At 29.7% G+C, this 16,363-nt stretch overlaps 1 protein-coding gene across 6 annotated transcripts in view; it reads right to left on the bottom strand.

Annotated features, from left to right (window-relative positions):
• LOC107445775 (rho GTPase-activating protein 29) overlaps positions 1-16,363 on the bottom strand; it is a 214,740-nt gene that overhangs the window by 21,015 nt on the left and 177,362 nt on the right. The window lies entirely within an intron of this gene.

Below are 16,363 nucleotides of genomic sequence, written 5' to 3'. Positions count from 1 at the left end.
CCACAAAATTCCAAAGATATCACATTAATTTTATAGTCATTTCTTTATTTAAAAAAAGTTAAAAAACAATGTAGCATAAAAATAAGAAAAACTGCTTGGTGGAACAGTTGCTAAAGAACTTTTTTATCGTAAAAAGAAAATAAAGCAAATTGAATAAATCAATAAATATGATTTTGAAAGTATAGGTTGTGTAACTATACAATGATATTGTGTCTAAAAATACTCAAATATAGTAATTTAAATTCAGTATTTAAAATGTTACCCAAATGTGCTGAAAAATTAAATAATTTGCTTTGTTAAGTTTTACTGTGGTAACCTTTGAATAAATAAAGGAGATAATTTTAAATTTACAGTGAAATTTTACTTAACAACTGATCGTTTTTACAAAACGTTAAGAATAATAGACTATTGTTTAAAACTATTACATAATGTTACTTAAATATAAGAAATTGAATAAGTAAAGATCAAGGTAATAACTCAAAACTATTGAAAGTACTGTTTACGTCCTAAAAAACATTTGTCTTCTACAAAATCGTGTTTCTTTTTAAAATAGTATTGTAAGAAGATATATGATGAAACGGTTATCATTCTTTTGTATATTTTGTGATTTTGAAAATACGCAAGTGTTTTGATTTCTAGCTTTTTCTTTTACAATCACTTTATCGTGACGACACGACATGGATCGAAAGATGGAGACGAAATATAACCATAAATTGTTATTTTTCAGAAAAACGCGTATAAGGTATAATAAATACTATTTGGTAAAATAATCCGTCATATTACATAACTGACTGAATATTATTTAGTCAGTTAACTTTTACTCCCATAATTTACAAAGCAACAATCAGGAGAAGTTGTTTTTGTACTTATAAAAAGGCTTCACAATTGATCCAGTCGATACGAATTTCGCATCCAGCTTGCACCGAAAACAGTGCTGACGTGAAATATCCTCAATAGGTAGACGGATTATGGGTTGGAATCCCCTTGTCGTCAGGTTAAGATTGGGAGGTTCTCGTGGTCTTCCTCTCCATGTAACACAAATGCGGGTTACCCCACATCAAAAAAGTCCTCCACAAAGGCAAATTTGTTCCAATTCTCGATCCAGGAGTTCCCTTGTCTTGTGGATTGGGTTAAAAATTACAAGGCTACGGAGCTGAACATTAGTAGTCGTAAACCCATAAAATTGGATCGGCTGTTCAACGACGGTTATGAAATAAAATCTCATCACACTACTCAACACAGCACACTAATCAAAGCAGTAAAGTACGCAATTTCAGAGCAAGTATTGTATATTTCTGAATTAAATATAAATTTGCTTCATAAAGCAAATTTACTTTGCAGTGCTATTTAATTAATATGCTTTTTTTTTAAAGTTATTATAATGACGGAAATTTTGATTGTAAGGATATAAAAAATCGGGAAAGGAGAAAAAAGGCGAGGAAACACTTGGTATCTTCTCAGCGGTGTAATAAAAAAATAATAATGCAAAAATCGATCATTAAATTTTTCACAAAAGTTTACTAATGTTGAAATAATTTAAATACAATATAAGTTATCATTAGTCACTCAATGCAAAATATATTATGGTTAAGTTGAGTTAGATGCTTTATGGAGTTTTTTCAGTCAGTTTTAAGTTCGACAGTTATAATATTACAAATTGGGTGGGGGAAAATTAAAAAAAACTAGAGAAAATATTTTGCCTGTTCTCTTGGATCTAATAGAAGAATACAAGAGCCGATTCTAAACTTTTTCACAACAGTTATTAATGTTAAAATTTTTTAAATACATTATTCATTATCATCATAATTATTCAACACAAAATATAACGAGGGAAAGTTGAGTCGGATGCATTTAGGGTGTTTATCTGAAAAATATGGAAATTCGAGAAAAGAAAGAAAAAGCTCGGAATACTTCTCTGTGAATTAACAGAAAAATGAGCATTTTGAGAATCAATTATAAAATTTTTCACAACAGTTTACTAATATTAAAATCCTTTAAATACATCGTTAATTATTGTTATGATCACTTAATGTAAATTATGATTTTAGGAAACAGTGCGGTGTTTCTTTGTAGTGTTTTCTCTACCGCTGTCACTCAATGTCACTCTCACACTTTTGCACTCTGACAAGGATAAAAATAAAGGATGACTCACTTCTTTCATTATCATTCTCGCAAATTAAACCAAGGATTCTCATTTTCATTGTAATGAATCCTTTCTTCAGTTCTGGAAAACTTTTTCGAATCTCATATCATAGACTTAATTAAAAATTGTTGCTGATTTAGTCGAGATATTCATATTTGAGTTCTAATAGTAAAATAGAAATTACGATATTAATATTTTAAAAATATAGTTAATCTTTTGTTAAAACTGAACAGGATTCCGCCATTTAGGAGCAAAATAAGCATTTATTTTATAACTAAAAAATGGCATTGTTTTTTTTCTTCTTTTAAGCGAGAGTTTTAATTGGTGGTTTTAGAGATAACAACATAGTGATATCGCTAAAAAAAATTATACACTAACGATTTCCTTATTTCATTTATTAGTTAAAAAAATAGAAGATTGAAACTCGCAATCTATCACAGTTTCCAGTTAAAATTTGCTACGATTAATTTAACTATTGATAATATGATGAGTTTTGTGAGACGAAACTTTTATTATATACAGCACAGAGCTCCAGTTAAAAGTTTGAGGCCTTGAGTGCATCAGCAAGTAGGAAATTTTGACTGACGGTAAATTCTATTTAGCGATTAATAAAGGATGCCTTTTATTTAGCGATAAAATTGCAATAGATGCCAATTTTAAAAACCAGGATTTGATTGAAAATTGCACTTTTTTTTAAGCTTGGAGATCCTATAAAGATTTTAAAGCTCTGGCTAGTCGTCTGAAAATGGGTGAACTATTAGAACACAGATTTGGTGTCAATCTATTTTATTTAAAGTTGTTTTAGAAACATCATGACATAACTTACAATTTGCTAACATTAATTTATTATATAGATATTTTATCAGAAACCCAATGATACGCAATCAACCTTAAATTTGAAATTTTTTATTTTTTTCATTTAAATTAAAAATATTAATATAAATAAAAAAGACTCACATATTAAATAGTTTTTTTAAACAAAGAATATAAGACTGTTTCTTCCCCCAAATGGTTTAAATTGCGGCTTAAGCGACATTTATTTAAACCAGCCAACTTTCGTTTGGCACTCAACTATTTACAAAAAAACATCAAGAAATTGATGTAAAATGTGTGATAAATTTGGAACTCGGATAAGTATTAGTGTCTTAATAAATTTTTTATAGCGTCCAATAATCTTCTAAAATAGATCTGACTCATGTTCCGAACATGCACAACCGATGAATATTCCCATAATAAAATCGTTCTGATTCACGCATTCCGTAGAACACGTATCACTAGTATCGTCTTTCAGTTGTCAGTTACGATTATAGAAAACATAGAAAGACAATGTAAGAATTAGATGTTGAAAAAAAAAAGAGGAAGATTAGGCAGTCGGTCATGGCAGTCAGGCGTATACCAATATGTCAGTACGAATGCACCCAATAACAGAACTCGAACATTCGAACTTTTAATTACTTTTACAATCATATTTTTTTTCGATCAATCAATTTTTTAATCGTTGAAATATGAGTGTTTAGAAAGTATGTGTTTAGAAATGGCTCTGAATGACTAATCCCCAGATGGCGTTTTAAAGGATTTTGTTTAGAAGAAAGTTAAAAACGAATCTCGAGCTTAATTTTAAATTTGTAAATATATTAGATTATCTGGAACGCTTAAAGTTAATAAAAAAATAAAAAGAAAACCTCCTTGAATTAAAGTTCATGGCGAAAGCTACGGAGTTTCTGAAAAGACAGAATTTTCAATTAGCCTGAAAAATGCTGAAAGGTTGAGGGGGAAAAAAATGGCACTTTTGTAATTGAATAGGTGTTTACCGAAACTTGAATGTGTTGAGTTTTAATTTTCCCCAAAAGTCGGTGCAAATTTTTTTACAACTTTACATTATTATTTGAACCAATATTACTCAATCACGAAAAAATCATCATAGTTTATTCCAATTTAATTTTAATTTTCGGACAACTCTACATTATTATTTGAACCAATACTACTCAATCACGAAAAAATCATCATAGTTTATTCCGATTTTATTTTAATTTTCGGACAACTCTACATTATTATTTGAACCAATACTATTCAATCATGAAAAAATCATCATAGTTTATTCCGATTTTATTTTAATTTTCGGACAACTCTACATTATTATTTGAATCAATACTACTTAATCACGAAAAATTCATCATAGTGTAGCCCGATTTTACTTTAATTTCGTTCATGTAAGTGTAAATGAATATATTTTGTGTATTTTTGTAAATAAATATAACTATAATAATGAAATATTTTGCGATAACTTTTAGAAAAGAAGTATTAAAGCTCGTTTAAAAAAATGCGAAAGGTCTTTTCTCGACCTTAACATTACTCAGTTATTAAAATATTATTATTGAAAGAAAAAAACCATTACAAATATTCTGTAATGCTTTTTTTGGAATAGTTTTGAAGATTAAAATTTACTGACAAAATTATGAAAGCTGATTCAAGTTTTATCTACATTTCGTTAAATAATTAAAACAATTATGTATAATTTATTAATTTAGTAAGTTTGTTTAACTTATAATTTATTAATAAGATCTGTTGGGAAAAACTAATGGACCCAACATTGCTCCCCTTTTTACAGGAAAAAGAAGAAAAAATTGATTAATAAATAAAATTATTACAAAGAAAATTATTAATTAATAAATGTTTTTGAAAAATTTTTTTAATTTCAAAATTGTAAAAGTATCTTTTGAACTGAAAGAGCTATGGGACAAAACTATTTTTAAAATTAATTATATCTGTTGAATCTTAAAATGCCGGATATTGCTTTGATTTCACTGTAAAAAATTCCGGAACAAATTGCTGAATAAAGCACCGGCACTTTGGGTGCATCATTAGTAAAATCCATTTTACTGTAAAATCCGGTACCGGCACCCTGAGTGCCGGTACTTTTTTACTTTAATTTGAGCAGCGTCGGAAATAAAACACTAGCTCTTTTTAAAATACACGTTATGAAATTGCACATTCTTTTCCTTTTATATCCAGAAGTTTCAAAATTAATCAAAGGTTATTGTCCTTCTAAATGTATAAATACGTTTATTGTGAAGGTCAATTTATTACGTCACTTTAAAAGCTGAGAAAGGTAACAGTTACATAAAGCAACAATTATTACCAGTTTTTACAAATACAAAAATAAAACAAGCAAAAGAATGAGGAACTTAAATTCGCGATTGATAATGATAGATTTCCTTTCACATCGAGTAGCGGTCCTGTACTTCATCAAAAAGCTACAATGAAATGTGCGCTTGCATTAACTGATAAATCAATTGAAAATAGGATGTTCAGCAACAATGATAAATTATTTATTGTTACTTAAACTTACGTCATGCTGGCAGTTTAGTTTATAAAAATGAGCTTAAATTAAAAGAAGACACCACGCCGATTGTCTCACAAAGCTTGTTTTTATAAGTAAAATTTTGATCTTACAATACTTAGGGTTACATAAAAATAAACCACATTTTCAAATAGCTCAGCAGGAAGAATTCTATAATGAGGCAATATGTTTCGGTGTACAGTGTACAAAAATAAATAAATAAATGAATTAAAAAAATAAACAAACGGATCACCCCGAGTAACTTTTGATCTAATGATCGGATCTTCACGTTTTAGAACTTATTCTTATTAGTTTGAGGGGATGACATAAAATATGTTAATTAATTAGCGCAGACGATATTTCAAGTTTCCAAATTTGTCTCAGAAGCGTAATTTCTATCTGAATAAATGCATTTTTTTCGACAGATTCGGATTTCTAACCTTTAAGAAATTCAATTAAAAAGTAACCATACGCGAAATATGCAAAAAACGGAAAAAGAAAATTAAGGAGTTCGAACTCTCGACCGCTTTCCTGACCAAACTATTGGGATAATATTTCTCAGATTGCGGCTACCCACAGATTCATGGGCGCCCATAGGGAAGGGCCGAGGCCCCCCCCCCTGAAAATCTATGCTTAATGAAACATACGCGTATTTGATTAATCATGTATAATTAAAAGTGAAATTAATTTAAATTAATTAGTTATTCAGCTAATTAAGTTAAAAAAATTTAAATAGTTAAAATTTCCTTTAATTAATTTTTTAATTCATTAAGCTATTCGTCGTTTTCCTTCATGAGCCACCCCCTCCCCCTAAATTCAAACATAAGGGCGTCCCTGCACATATTTTATGGGTCAGATGCGAATTCATCGAAGGAAAAGTATTTTTATTCAGAGAAAGTATGTTTCGTGTCTGATTTCGTAACTTAAAATATCGTCTGCACTAATTATTTTAGAGCATGAGGTCACAACCTCGAACAATAAGATTGAGTTCTAGAACAAGAAGAACGGTGATCATTAGATCAAAAGTTACTCAGGGTGGTTAGTTTTTTTTTTTTTGCACGCTGTACTATGTTTTTATCCAATGGAAATTACGGAAACTTGCAAAAGATCTGGAAACGATATTAATAAATAGTATCATGCTATATACAAAAACGTCACACCTGGAAAAGGCGTAGCTTACGAATTGGAACACCACTGAGTTATTCAACCCTGACTGGACCGTGGTCAGAAAAAACATGATTGCGCGATTCTCCCTTCAAGGCCCATAGTATTATCAGGACCCAACTTAGCCTAATTGGGGGCCGGGGTAAAAACTTCTTTAGGGGCCCCCTCTGCTTCACTACTTCTGTATGAAGAACTGAACTTTATTGAAGTTTTAAAATTTTTCACCTCATTATATATAACAAGAAAATTGACTAGAACCTAAAATAGCTATAAACTCCCCCCCCCCTCCTATGGTCAGACGAAATATCGTTCTGTCCATTTTACTGATTTTCTGACAATTCTATGTCCATCATGCCAAATGCAATTTTCTGATTGTTAACTTTGTCATCTAGCTGCAAAAAATCCATATCCTTGCTGACATTAGGGCGGAATTCAGCTAAATTTTCGCAGTTACGATGGTTCAATTAAGCCAATCAGAAGCCTGTATTTTTGAAAGCATAACCCATTTTGCGATATGTAAAAATACAGGATTTTCATTAGCCAAATTTATCCATCTTAATTGCGAAATTTTAGCGAAATTCCGCTCCCTAGAAAGCCATGGATTTACAAAATATAGATTGTGTTTTTACGATAGATTAAACATAAAACTGACGGATTTTACACTGTACTGATATTTTGTTTTAAAAAAGTTCATTAAAGAAGGAAACGTAAAATAAACTTTCTATTTGATTTGGGGGCCCCTGCCTTAGTCAGGTTCTGAGTATTATACATGAAACCAGCCTTTTTGACACACCTAATGCTTTCTCTTTTTAAAATCACACGGTCGTCGGCACGCTACTCTCTGTACGCTACGATCGCCAGTAACTCTGTACGCTACCGTCGTCAGTAACTCTGTACGCTACTCTCGTACGTTTACGTGTTTTTTTGTATGTATAAACTCAGAGCGTGCGATTTGGAGCAGTGCTTTTTTCTCCGTTCATCGGTCCTAAAAAAGTTTAAAAAAAGTAAAAAAAAAAAAAAATTTTTTTTTTGCAGTGTGATTCTTTTAATTAATGTATATAGTAAATAGTATATAGTAATATATAGTATATAGTAATATAGTAATATAGTATATAGTAATATAGTAAAAATTACAAAATCAAATCGAAATTTTTTTTCTTCCAATGATTTATTAAAAATATTTAATATTTCAAGAAACAAGTTACGGGTGCTTTTATAAGGAATAATATAAACAATACATAATAAAACATACCTTAATGCGTCTTATAAGTCCCACAATACGATGTAAAAATGTTAATTTTACCTCTCGTGACCCTTATACACTAAAATACTTTCTGCTTACTCATGAAGAAAAACAAAAATCTCAAATACAAATATACTAACAGATTTCATTCATCCTAACACTAGCAATTTGTTTTACGTGAGTACTTCCCATTGAAAAATAACGCTCTCAAAGGGTTAAAAAAAATGATTTATCTTGTTGTGAATTCAGTCATTTCCTCCTATTCAGTGGATATATTTTTTTCGCAGTAGATTCACTAGTCCGTATCCACTTAGTGGTATTTACGCAAATAAACGCTTTCTTTTTTATTTTATTTTGTTAAATTGCTGACTTTTGAAGACGCCGAAGAAGTCTTCTTCCACTGGAAGGAATTTTTACGTTAAAAATTACACGGAATTTACTGTTTAAAAAACACAATGCATATTCACAAGATGAATGAATTTAATTCTGGATTATTGTTAAAGTTACGCATGTTTACTCAAAACTTGGAAGAATTTGGTAGTTTGGAGGTCAAAGCGACGCCGAAAAAACTATCGATTACAAGTTTTAAGCCTATTCTTATATTTATAAAATTGCCTTAAATTTATTATAATAAAAAGACAATGCGTATTTCCTTTAAACAATGCTTTCTATTGAAAATTATTGCTGATTGAGTTTTTCATAAGTAACCGATTTCGTGCGTAATGATCGTTTGGAGGATTCCGATGTTTCACTTTTAAAAGAGAAAAAAGGATTTATTTTTTCCTTAATATTCTTAAAAAGAAAATATGGTTTCATTTCACGTCAAACTTGATTAAAAACATTTCTAACAGCTACAGAGGAGTATTCAAAGAGTTTTCACTTTAATGCCAGATTATGTAAAAATGCGAACCGTTTTTTTTATAGCGCGGAAACATGGAAACACTTTCTGACCTAACGCATACAGCGCCCCGCAGAAGTATTATGCTAATAATTAATATAAGAAATTGAATTTTAAGTAATCTGACTTTTACAAAATTCAATTTCTCAAGACTAAAAAATATCGTCTGCACTTATTAATTAATACATTTGAGGTCACCCCTTCGAGCCATTAAGATTAAGTTGTTGTAGCGTATCTACCACTACAAAATTACAATTACAATTCAATAGTATATAAGACGTGTTAACTCGTTACTATGGTGAAGAACCTTTTCATAGATGAAGGTTGACATTGTCGATAACTCACTCCCACATTGGTGACCCGGACGTTATGTGAATATGCCTACCTTGGCAGTAACGCCCACTTCGATTTGAATACGCCTACATCAACAGTACTTCGTTGGATGGTCCACATTGAACAGTTGACTTGCTACTTGTGACTGCAACATCACCCACCTCCTCACGTTGTTGCTGCTCAGTTTCAATCACACACAACGTATACACTCGACTGCTAAAGGCAACACAGGAGCGACTACGAGGTGAACTTAATACAGCTCACCCGATCAGCACAAAAACAGCAATGACTCAACTAGTGGTATCCATACATCGAATTCCATCACAGCTAAAAGTACTTTAGAGTATCTGCCACTACAAAATTACAATTTACTAGTATATAAGACGCGTTAACTCGATTCTATGGTGGGGTACCTTTTCATAGATGAAGGTTGACATTGTCGATAACTCACTCCCCACATTCTAAACTAATTAAACTAAACTCAGTGGCGCGACAGCCCATAGAGGGCCAAGGTCTACTGTGCCAATCTCAGTTTTCCTGACCTTTGGGCTCTGAAGTGCAAGGGCAGATGTTCCAGTTGAGTGGTCAGCCTAACACGGAACCCCCAGTGTTTAGTTCCCAAGCATGCTTGATACTCAGTTTATCGATCCACTGAAGGGATGAAAGGTTGAGTCAACCTTGCCCGGCCCAAAGATCGAAAAGATTAAGTTCTAGAAACTGAAAATCCGATGATTAGATCGAAAGTTATTCAGGATGTTCCGTTTTTTTGGTGCATTGAACATTCAAAAATTACTGCTGCGGAATAGTTTGATATCTAAAACATCGGTTTCCAATTGTTGTTTCGCGGAATCTTAGGGTTCTGCGATAGAGTTAACGAGAATCCGTGAGTTAGTCCTTTTTATAACTAGCAATGAATTTTGCAACGTTAAATTATATTTAGATTCAACCTATAATTCCTAATTTATTTAATCTTTCGATTGTCTTTATGAAATTATTTCAAGAAAAATGCTCAAGAAACAGAAATAGCATTTTTTAAAACAAAATATATCTAAAAATAATATATTGAACACTTAATGAAAAGAACATATAACATTTATAAAATATGACATTAGTATTTCCAATCGCGCTTTTTAAACCAAAATAAAATAAGTAAATTCTTCAATAAAAAAAAAATATGTTTCTCTAATAACCATTTTCAATGTTTATTGCAGTTCTTTTAAGTTTTCATTTCGATTTAGTATTAATACATAAATTACAATTTAGCTTATTTTAATCAATTTCAGTTTATGCACATACATAAAAAAAAGACAAATTTATAACTGGACTAGATATAGTACAAGGACAACAAATTTAACTGTCGTATATAAAACGTGATTTAAAATTATAAATGATAAAACGATGAAAATGTTTTATTCCTCTATTTAAAAATAGTCTTTTATAGGTTATAACGTTGACAGTTACCTAAATTAACCTTATTTATAAAGTCGGGGTTCCACCGAAAAAAGGTTTATTATTTAGGGTTTCGTAGCCGAAAAAAATTGGGAACAGCGGACCAAAACTCCATTAATTCTATATGCCTAAAAGTTTCATTCAACGGAAAAAATATTTGTAAAGCTTATTTTTGCTCAGTATCATTTGAGCTTGTTTTATCGTTTTCAGTTAAGTAATTCTCAATATATTGTTGAGAAACAATAATGACGCTCTTTTTATCTCGCAATAAGATGATGAACACTATAAACAGGAAAACACAATCCACAAAGTCATATACTGAAAAAAAGCGAAAAGGAAATAATGTTGTGGTTGATAAAAATGTTCACGCAATATTATGAATCACGATACTAATACAATATTTTTGTACAGCAGTTCATTCAACTATAAAGGGTCAACTGTGTTTTCTAATGCAGGAAATTTATACATTTGTTTCGTGGTTATAAATACGCGTGTGTTTATGATTTAGAAAATGATGTAACAAAAATATTTAATTCTATGTGAAAAAAGTAATCATGAGAAAATGAAAAAAAAAAGTTCTTTAATTGGTAAACTAGTCTGCTAATTTTAAGTTCGAAAAAAGTGAATCGTAGTTATAGCTTTCCCCAAATTTAACCATGAAGATAGGTTTTATGTAAGAATATAATTTGAAGTTCGCTAATCTTACAAGTTTCAAGTAAATGTTTGGATTTTAGTTTAAACTCACATGAAACACCTTATTCCTTTCACTTCTATAAGTTCACAACTGCTTATTTCTGTACAGTTTAAGATTACTTAGCCGCGCCACATGTTGCATGATTTAATTTACATTTAGAATAGAATTCGATGTTAGGGAACCCCATCTTTTGACTATGCCTAATAACTTAACGATTAATAACTTGACGATTAATAACTTAAAATTATCTCAGTTGATTTTTGAAGGTTGAACTATTTTTTATTTTAAATTTATTTTCGTTAAAAAAATTAAAATATAAAAAAATTGAAAACAATTATTTCCATACAAGTATATTCTAAGAGTTGTCGTTTACAGGTGGCAATTTATAATTTTTTTTCTCATGATGGCAGTTTTCTAAATTATAGTCTTTAATAAGTTTTTTTTCCTTCTTTTTTCAAAGCTTTTTAATTGCTTTTTAGAACAGAATTGTTAAAACGTGTATTATATTGGGCCACGTAGTAAAGTAAAAGTTCGAATAAATTTCAGCGAAAATAAATATAAATACAATTTTAAGTTTTTACTATCTATTACGAAAGTTTTTGTGAATGAAAATCTTTAGCTTTTAAGCAAATTTGTCTTTGATTGTATGTGTGCATATTGGTTATACATGGCATGTACTAAAAACTTAATAACTTTTAGTATCGTATGATAAATTTTTAATAGAATTGAAACATACTTTCGAACCAATCGAAATGTTGAAAAACGTGAGTCAACTCTTATTGGTTTTCGTCAGAAGTTTTAAATTATGAATATTTTGCTGCATGAAACACTTCTTAAAAGAATAAAAAAAGGACACTATAAAAAGGGCCGATAAAATCGACAATTTTCCTTTGCTAAAATTCATTCGTAAGCTGATATTATGATATCGTTGTTCCTTTAAAAGCGAAATTGAAATTCCAGAAAAAGAATAAACATAAAATTTCGAACAAAGTAAAAAATTTCTCATTCGTTCACTTCAGAAGAAGTTCTGAATGTTATTAATCTATGTTCCGTGAAACACTTCTTTGACGGTAGACGAATGAAAAGACACAGGCAAATAAGAAAGTTTGCAATTTTGTTCCGTCAGAATTTACTCCTGAACACATGTCATATTATTTTTGTCATTCGTTAACTGATATTATGATATCGTTGTTCTTTTAAAAGCGAAATTGAAATTCCAAAAAAAGAACAAACATAAAATTTTGAACAAAATAAAAAAATTCTCATTCGCTCACTTCGGAAGAAGTTTTGAATGTTATTAATCTATGCTTCGTGAAACACTTCTTTGACGGTAGACGAATGAAAAGACACAGGCAAATAAGAAAGTTTGCAATTTTGTTCCGTCAGAATTTATTCCTAAACACATGTTACATTATTTTTGTCCTTTTTAAGCGAATATAAATTCATGAAAAATAACCAATTTAAAACATTGAACAATGTGGAACAATATTTATTTGTTCACTTCCGACGAAGTCTTAAGTATCATTAGTATGTTCCATGAAACAATTTTTAGACTGTAGACGATAAAAGAGACACAAGAAAATAAGAAAGTCGTCTAGAAACAAAGAGAAACAATCAGTCGTCTAGAACAAATTTTTACAATTTTGTTAAAATTAATTCGAAAATTGATTTCACGTTACTGTTCCTTCGTCCCTTTAAGCGAATACAAATTTCATGCAAAACAAGAAAAACGCAAAAAATTGAGCAATGTGAAGTAATTATACATTTTTTTTTACTGAAGAAGTTTTAAAAGTCATTAATATAGTATATATAGTCATTAATATAGTACACTTCTTAGGCAGTCGACAAATTAAAAGACGCGGGAAAATTAAGTCACCCAGAAAGTTAACAATTTTGTTAAAATTGATTTCACGTTATTGTACCTTTGTCTTTTTCAGCGAATAAAAAAATTCACGCAGAAGAAAGAAAAAACATAAAAATTGATCAATTTGAAACAATTCTCATTCGTTAACTTAAAAATTTTTAAAAGTCATTAATAGTATGTTCCAAGAAACACTTCTAAAGCAGTAGACAAGTAAAAAGAAGTGAGAAAATAAGAAAGTCGTCCAGAAAGTTAACAATTTTGTTAAAATTAACTCGAAAATTAATTTCACGTTATTGTATCTTTGTCCATTTCAGTGAATACAAAATTCACGCAAAAGGAGAAAAAAACATAAATTGAGTAATTTGAAATAATTCCCATTTGTTCACTTAAGAAGTTTTAAAAGTCATTAATATTGTAAGTTCCATGAAACACTTTTTAAGCAGTAGACAAATAAAAAGAAGTGAGGAAATAAGAAAGTCGCCCAGAAAGTTAACAATTTTGTTAAAATTAATTTTACTCGAAAATTAATTTTACGTTATTGTATCTTTGTCCATTTCAGCCAATACAAAATCCACACAAACGAAGACAAAAACATAAAAAAAATTGAGCAATTTGAAACAATTCCCATTTGTTCACTTAAGAAGTTTTAAAAGTCATTAATATTGTAAGTTCCATGAAACACTTCTTTAAGCAGTAGACAAATAAAAAGATGTAAGAAAATAAGAAAGTCAGTGAGAAAGTTAATAATTTAGTTAAAATAAAAAGTAAGCTTCATGAACGAATAAAAAAATAAAAAAAAATTTAAAAAAAACGGACAAATAAGAAAGTCGTCGAGAAAGTTGACACAACTACCCCGAAGGTACAGATACTAAATGCATGCGGAAGAGACAGAAAGGTATGGTCGATGAATTAATTGCACCCACGGGTGAAAATCATTAAGAAAATATAATGTTTCAATAATCTCACAGAAATAATTCTTTATATATTTATTGCTGGGGACAAAAAAACCAGATTCCTTGCAAAGTATGTCATGAAGAGTTCATGCGTTGCCAGAGGTAAACTATCTCGCTCAATTTATCATCATTTAAGTCGAGGCGAAAGTATGTATATTTCATAAGAAGAGGTATATAACTGTTTTTATATGGTGAGAAAATGTTCGGGAATTTGATTTGTATACATTCGTAATTACTTCTGTAAGAGAGATTCATTTATTAAGTTATGAACTGTTTAGTTGAAAAAAAAACAGTACTGAATCTAGATAGAGTACAGATCGTGATGAATTGCTAATAAAGGGTGAGAAAGCGAAATTGGAATGGATTTACATTTCTATCTTGCGGTCAAATTTTAAACTTGTAAATTGGTGAATAAACTTTCCAATTTATCTAGTAATTTTCAAATACTTTTCGTGAAATTTTCCTAACTGTTTTTATAATGTACTATAAGAATATCAAAGTTACTTTACCGTTTTTTCTCCCATTTATTATAAAATTACTAATATCCTCACCCGTTTAGGTTTTAAAGTAATTTTTAGTGGATAAATTGGAGTCGATTTATATTCGTTTCTTGAGGTCAAATTTTAAACTTGTAAATTGGTGAATAAACTTTCAAATTTATCTAGTAATATTAACATACTTTTCTTGAAATTTTTTCAACTGTTTTTATAATGCATTATATAAATATCAAAGTTGCTTTACCGTTTTTTCTCCCGTTTATTATAAAATTACTAATATCCTCACTCGTTTAGGTTTTAAAGTAATTTTTAGTGAATAAATTGGAGTCGATTTATATTTGCTTCTGGCGGTTAAATTTTAAACTTGGTGAATAAACTTTCAAATTTATCTAGTAATATTAACATACTTTTCTTGAAATTGTTTCAACTGTTTTTATAATGCATTATAAAAATATCAAAGTTGCTTTACCGTTTTTTCTCCCGTTTATTATAAAATTGCTAATATCCTCACTCGTTTAGATTTTAAAGTAATTTTTAGTGAATAAATTGGAGTCGATTTATATTTGCTTCTGGCGGTTAAATTTAAACTTGGTGAATAAACTTTCAAATTTATCTAGTAATATTAATATACTTTTCTTGAAATTTTTTCAACTGTTTTTATAATGTATTATAAAAATATCAAAGTTACTTTACCGTTTTTACTCCCGTTTATTATAAAATTGCCAATATTTTCGCCCGTTTAGGTTTTAAAGTTATTTTTTAGGCCTGTTAAAAAAAAGTCAAATCTAAGTCTCTTAAAGATCCTATAAGCTTCGATAATCACTGGAGCATTTATCACATTTCATTTGAGGTCAACCTTGGCTACATGAGGCAAACTAGACGCGTTATAATATATAGACTTAGATATTATAGATACTTAGGTATTTAGACTTAGATATTTAGATAGAGACTTATTATTTAGACTTATTATTTAGACTTAGACGATAGGTATGTCCGTTATCAAAAATACGAGAAATCGCTGCACATTGTTGGAATCTCGGACATGAATTAAATTTCGACAATGCCAAAATTAAAGACACATCAGCTCATCTTGATGCTCTAGAATCTTGTTCTATTCATATGAATGCGGATTCCTCTGTTAACGTCATTAGTTCCTCACCACTTTTCCATAGCGCTTGGAAATGCCTTTTACTCTAATTTGTTCTTCTCAGCAATTGTGGTTTTTCTTGTTCTGTTTATCATCTTTTTCTCTCTCTCGGCTACTGTGGTTTTTCTTGTTTTGTTTCTCATCGTTATTTTTCCATTTTACGTAGGCAACTTTACGTTTTATAGTTCAAATCACTTTTGTTTCTTCTCATTCACGTCTGGCAAATCTTGAAAATGGGCGCCTATTTTTGAAGTGCTTGACGGTTAATTCGACTGTTGATTTCTCTTTATGCATTTTTGAAGCGAATGAAGTTTTCAATCAAGTAACGTTATAAAAATGGTCAATATCTATTTTGATGTGTGAAGAATGCTAAAATCGGATAGAAATCGTTAATTTTTTTTCTTTTTTTTGTTCTAAGTTCTACCGAAATATATAACTTTATTTCAAAATGCAGAAATAATATCTATTTTGATGTGTGAAGAATGTTGAAATCGTACAGAAACGTTATTTGTTTCCTTCTTTTTGCTCTAAGTTTTACCAAAATATAAGATTTTACTTCAAAATGCAGATGCATGGCAAAAAGCCATTTTTTCCCAACATTTATGTAAATTAATTTAAACCATAAATCAGATAAACAA

Source organism: Parasteatoda tepidariorum, chromosome 9, assembly GCF_043381705.1.
Source record: "Parasteatoda tepidariorum isolate YZ-2023 chromosome 9, CAS_Ptep_4.0, whole genome shotgun sequence".
Classification (NCBI taxonomy): domain Eukaryota; kingdom Metazoa; phylum Arthropoda; class Arachnida; order Araneae; family Theridiidae; genus Parasteatoda; species Parasteatoda tepidariorum.
Note: the sequence above shows the minus strand (reverse complement) of the source record. Positions and strands in the feature narration are given on the sequence as shown.